Below are 6,468 nucleotides of genomic sequence, written 5' to 3'. Positions count from 1 at the left end.
CACTTGGGAGTAATGGTGTGTGAGGCTAATATTTCCTCTGTCTCTGCTGAACCCTGAAGGAGAGCGGTGGCGGGAGGAGAGGGCGGGGGTGGGGGGGGGAGGGGGGGGGGGGGGGGTCTCACTTGTTGTTGGTGTGCTGTTGCGGGGAGAAGTGGGGGGAGGAGGGGGGGGCGGGGGGGGTTGCGGTGGGTCACCTATAATGGCAGAGCGCTGTGCAGTGGCCATTCCACACTCATTACACCATTTACAATTACTGCTACCTATCAACCCCCTCCCCCCCTCCTCCTCCCCCAAGAGGCCCAGGCTCAACCATTAGCACCACGACTCAAATGAAGTGGATAATTGTGTCTCTCTTTTGCTATATCATGAGACAAGAGAGACAGAAGGGAAAAGAGACGGGACCAAATGAGAAATAGAGAGGGAGAGAGTGAGAGAGGGAGGGAGAGAGAGGGGGACTGGTGTGTTCCAGTTGTTGTCCCTTGTACTGTAGCGTCCCATAGCTTCTGTGTACCGCCACTGCCACAACAAGGATGCATTTGGTTCCATTTGCAATCACGTGAGGCCCAAATCGTGTTACTGTTTTCTCCGTTTTGTACAAATACTGCATGTAAACGTTGAGTATTTGTAGGTTTTCTTCACTTCTTGGATGATTCTATCGTCGTTCTTCGGTCATTGGCTACAGACGTCTTTACTGCCTGTCTAGGGTGAAACACACAATTACAACGGCTCTGTGCAAATCCATACAGGAGCTTCTTTACTGATAAACCTTAACTACAACAAAGGACTTAAGATCGCAGACTTGGGAAGTAAGTGGGACAGCGACTAATACAGCCGCAACAGGAAACCCTCTATACACTAAAGCGCTCTTCTTCTCTCTCAATGCAAGTTCAAGGAATCGTGGGTATTGCAGTCTGTTACTTAGTCAAGCTAAAATCAACAAATATAGACAAAAGACTACATTTACATAGAGATGCAGTCATGAATGCTACCTGCAGATTCCCACAGTCTGCCAGTAAATGTAAGACTGAGCAAGTAAAGCAACCACTTTGACACCCATCACATGCTAAGGAGACAGAGTCACATGTGTCACCTGAGATCGTTGAGTGGCTTCGGGGTCCAGGGGATAAAGTGCCGACGTGGGACAGAGGGACGGACCAGAGGTACGGGTCAGAGGGAAGGGACAGAGGAGCTTCTTCCAGATCCTGACAGTTTGCTTGTCTTTGGAGTGAAAAGCCTGCTGCCTACCACTGTGCATCTTGATCCGGAATGAAAACGCTTCTTATGTTTTGTGCATAGGGTTGTGAAAACAGAATTCATGAATGGCAAATTGAACAAAAAAATATTAATCTCATGGTGTCTCTTGAATGCTAAATATAAGATAAAGGCCAGTGATTGTAGGGCGAGCCCAGACAGAATTGTCAAACTTTGGTGCCATTGCTGTTCTTTGTCTTAGCACAGTTGTCATGTAAGGCCCGTACCCGAGTTAAATATTAATTCTGAATAATAATTTTCAAAGGGGAATAAAGCACAGAGTTAATTATTAATAACATGTGTATTCGAGGCATGTCTTTTTTCAGATGCAACAAAATATTCCCCGACAGTTGCCACTCGAAGGAAGAGAAGTCCCAGAGTGCAGCGCCAGAGCACAAACCACAACACTGACGCAAGTTCCACGAAACATCTAACCTACATTTGGCAGGTGTCAGTAGGAATCTGCACGTCCCTCCCCTCTGTACACCTCAGGGCACTTAAATACCACCATGTCGTACACACACCATACATCCAGCACCGGGAAAGGGCCAGAATCTCTGAAACAAAACCAGTGATAACACCAATTGTTGATGAATCTGCCATTTTCTTTACTGTGAGATCTAAACCTGAATCTTCCCAATTCTGCTGCTTTCAGGTGCAATAATATAGAAGCTAATTATTTTGTACTTTGCTCTTGTTTTTTTACTACATTGACTGTATGGGTGACTCGTACAAAATGATACAATAACTACTGCACTATCTTTCTGGCGTATTTATCTTGGGTAGGTTCTCTGAGCAAGTGTCATGCTACGTTCGGGTGCTCATTGGAAGGTGGCAAATAGCAGATGGTAAAGTGGCATGCACGAGTTCAGTGCGTTCGAGTGCTTCTCAGAAGAAACAAACAAAACACGGGAGAATAAACACAGACGAGCAAAGGATCGGAAGACTGCTTTTGTTCTTTCCGTACTGAAAAACAGGGAATTGTTTGGGGGGCTATTGTCTGTTTCCACGAGAACAAGAATGGAAACACACCAGGGTGTTGTGTACCATTTATGGGCATGGACGGCCAAAGGTTGCGTACATGTCACAACTGGTACATTTGTGTTGCATTGCGTTGTAAATAAGACTTGAAAAATTGTAAATTTGGTAAATTTACCAATTTCCCATACCACCTAAACTTAACATAACTCACATGATACCTGGAAACTGCCTAACAGAACCACAGACTTTAACCCTCTAACTGCTGGTCTGTGAACAGCTGTACAGGAGCACTGGGGAGCTACGTGCCTTGCTTACAGGCATCTCAGCAGTGGGGGGAAATTAATCTCATTAATTTACCCCAACAGCTTTGTTCCTCCATCCAGGGAATCAAACCTGCAACCTTCCTTTTGCTTCCTACTATCCATCACTGAAAACAAACGTCACGTCAAGTTTGCATCACGTACGACCTCTCACAGACTTAACTGGACTCAAAACAGCAATAGCGTGTCTGTGCGTGTGTGTGTGTGTGGCCAAGGTCAGTTAATTTGGCCTGGCGACGTCATGAAGCCATCAGGCGTCAGTAGGGGAGGAAATCAAACTAGCCGCTCTGATGAGGGGCAACGCTATCTGCTAGGCGATGGATATCTCATTTACTGCTTTTCTGTCCCATTTCAACACAATTTGCCAACAGCCTGTTAATATGCACGTTATCTGACTGTGCTAAGGGTGGGGGGGGGTATGGAGCTGGCCAGAGTTGGGGGGGCAGGAGGCACGAGGGGGGTGGCTGAGGCGAGACTAACCATTTCAGTGTCAATTTACAGTAATTCCCACCGTCAAAAAATGAGAGGGAAAAAAGTGAGAGTACTTCCCATTTTCTTCCCCAGATCTCTTTAGTTTAATTCAATTGGACCTTTCAATACCTTATTTATGACACACAGGAAGCATTCGCACTATTGCATTATGGGGAGTGGGGAGAGATAAAGATGCTGATTCTTCAACGCTCTACAGGCACAAAGGGGGATAAAAGCAGATAAAAAAAGAGGAGTGTGTTTCTCTACTGTGCTCTGTTCAAGAGACGATACACACACTGATGCGTGTGGCTGAACATGGGCCGCAGTTTGACTTCACACACGTACAGCTAAACTTTGATCCGTACGTAGAAGTGAGCGAGTCTTCTAGATTCAGTAGATTCAGACATGAAGAGTTTTACTATGAAGTACAATACAGATTTTTCAACAATAAAAATCTACAATACAGATTTTTCTACTTTTTTTTTTCTTCTTCTACTTACTTTAATACTTTTTGCTCTCTTTTGTACTTCTGCTGAGATAAATATACATTTTACTTCATTTTACTTGCTCGCAGACTTTAAATTCGGCCTGAGATACTCCAAACTCATTTAATGTTGCTATTGTCGGATTTTAAAAGCTCGGCTTCTTTGAGCTCCATTGCACAATTTATTCTTCTTCTTGTGTCAAGAGTTTGAGAAAAACAAAAGAAATAGGTCAACGCATCGACTTGAGCTGAAAATCATCATTGAACATCCCTCACGTTTTCCAGTGAAAGACTTTAAATTTTTTACTGGTAACTCAGCTTGTAGCTCATATAAATTCATGATGCCGATCAGCGTGATCCCGAAAGCAGAGAGGGAATCGTGCCCACGACAAAAGCAACAACTCCGCCCCGCCCCATCACCTCTTTCTCTCCGCCACACATGAATAATAGGTCAGATGTGATCGAACGGCTCCAATCTCCAGCAAAGGCAAGCCGACATATCTCTTCTTTTCCAGGAATCTCAATCAATAAGCAGTCACTAATGTCTCTGACTGTGTGAGACGCCTGAATCCATATTTAAATATCAGTTGGGGGGGTAAGAGGGGGGGTGGGGGGGTGGGGGGGGGGGGCATTGTTGCACACATCATCTCCCTCAAGTCACATATGATTAGGCACGACTGCTACACCCAGTGGAGAGAAGGCGGTGGAGGAGGGTGCATTAAGCAAATCACAGGCAGCGGCACAGCTGTGAAATACCTGAATGAGATGTGAGTGATACTGCGGCGCATTTGAATAAATAAAAAAAAGAAACATATTTGCTGTTAATGATTCAACACTTAATGCTTCTGTGTGTGTGTTTCTCATCATGCTCTTCAAGATCACAACCCCTACACACACACACACACACACACACACACACACACACACAGGCCTTCACACTGCAGCAGCACAGAGGGAGGTTGCCAGATAAAACATAATAAAATGACACATTCTGTCAGTGAGCAGCGGCGCCATGATGGCTCCAGGCGCTACCTTTGTCTCCATCACAGTGATGACTAAAATCAAGCATTGTAACTCGACACCCCTGATTTCACGCAATATGGCGGATTTTGGCTATGAATCGAACACTCAGTCGCTTCTTTCTTGTGTTCCAATTTTCCAAATTAGGATTTTCTGCCTTCATTATGACACAAAGTATTCTCTTAGTCAAATCAACGGCAGCTATTTATACGAGCGGTAATCCCTCATCCAGCGCTGAGCTGCCAGAAGAGAAGGATGGCTTTTAAAGTAATGCTACAAAACAAAGGAGACACTAAATGAATGCAAATTGGTTTCTCCATCTTTCTCAATGTCCATCTTTTAGAGAACATCCAGCTCGTCGGAAGGATAGAAGGCTCTTTTTTAAATGATCCTAAAGCAGCTCATTTGGTAAATAATCCATAACTCCACATTCATTCTACCAGTTAAACGTTCAAATAACTCATAACATACCACCAACTCATTCCTCTCTGCCATGCATTTAAACAGAGCAGAGCATGAATGCCTGACAAGTAGGCTATCATCCAAGAGATCATTAAGCACAAGGGTTGAAGTGCCATCTTCAGTGCCATGGCAACAGGGTGACGAGATAAAAACAATGCAAGGCAGGAGGCAGGGCGGGCAGTCAACGATCGCCACTGATCGATGTCTCCCTCTCTCTTTCTCTCCCCCCCCCCTCTCTCTCTGGAAGGAGAGGGTGGAAAATGGAGGCCGGCGAGGGAGAGGATGGGGGGAGAAAGGCCAAGCAGCTTTAGGGCTTCGTAGGTGCTTTAACAGTGGGAACTGTCTCCCTTCAAAGCACCAATCGTTTTCTTCACAAGGGTCTAATTGAACGTGTCAAACAGAGCATTTGCATGGGAATGATTATTTTTACTTTGAACAGAGGCTGAACCAGAGGCCTTTGCATCTAAAGCAAAAGAAAATCAGCTTGGGGCCAAACAGGAGCCTCAGTTATGGATGTTTGCACATTACTGAGTCAATTCAGAACAATATGGCTGATTATTTTCCAGCTCCTTTTAAAATGCATCATGACCTCACAAATCTGGGCTCAGTCCTTATGTGCTGCATTTAAATGATTCAGTCAAACTGTGGAGGCTTAGGGTGTATGAGGCTCAGTGTGTGTACATACAGTATCTAGTTACTGCTTCCATAACAACTGTCGAGAATGTGACAGAGGTTGGCTGACGGAAGTGTGTATTATCTTTTGCAGTTGTCAGCACTGTTCATGTTTTTGTACCGAAGCTTCACAGGACTCCACCTAAATGGCATTAGGTTATGACTGCCGTTGTTTGCTTTTTTTAATTTTAGCAGGAATGCTTTTTGAAGTGTTTGATAAGCACTCTGTGACTCCCCCCACCTCTCTCTCTCTCTCTCTCTCTCTCTCTCACACATTCACACACACACACATACAGTAACATACCGGTGTGCTCGCAATCACACAGAAGGAATTACAAACATACACACACACAGTTTGGGAAGTTCTCTCTCACAACATGTGCTAATCAATCTGCTGAAAGCAATCTGCCAGGAAATCTTTAGCTTTAAACAACCCAGTGTGAATAGGGATGAGGGCCTTTCCATGGGGCAGGGCACTGCAGGGACTTAGCAGTAGCTGTCTTTATGCATCCCGGAGTGTCAATAAGGATTATGAGAGCAAGCTTTTATCTCTTCAAACACACAGACCAGTCACTCATTTAAATGGATGAACAATTCAGGTCTGCTCAATAAATAAAAAGAATATACTTCCATAAATACATTCAAATCCCAACTCTATTCAAATTCTAGCACCATATGCTTAATTTAAGATCTAATCTCCCCCTTTTCTATTTCCACCAATTCACGGAAGGCAAATCTTTGTACACATAGTTGTTTAAGACCTCAAAGGATAAACACAGAGTACCTATTGTTGATGCAATGCACCTT

The sequence above is a fragment of the Genypterus blacodes genome, unplaced genomic scaffold (genome assembly GCF_046128005.1).
Source record: "Genypterus blacodes isolate CSIRO-AG114 ecotype Tasmania unplaced genomic scaffold, CSIRO-AGI_Gbla_v1 ptg000036l_1, whole genome shotgun sequence".
Lineage (NCBI taxonomy): Eukaryota > Metazoa > Chordata > Actinopteri > Ophidiiformes > Ophidiidae > Genypterus > Genypterus blacodes.
Note: the sequence above shows the minus strand (reverse complement) of the source record.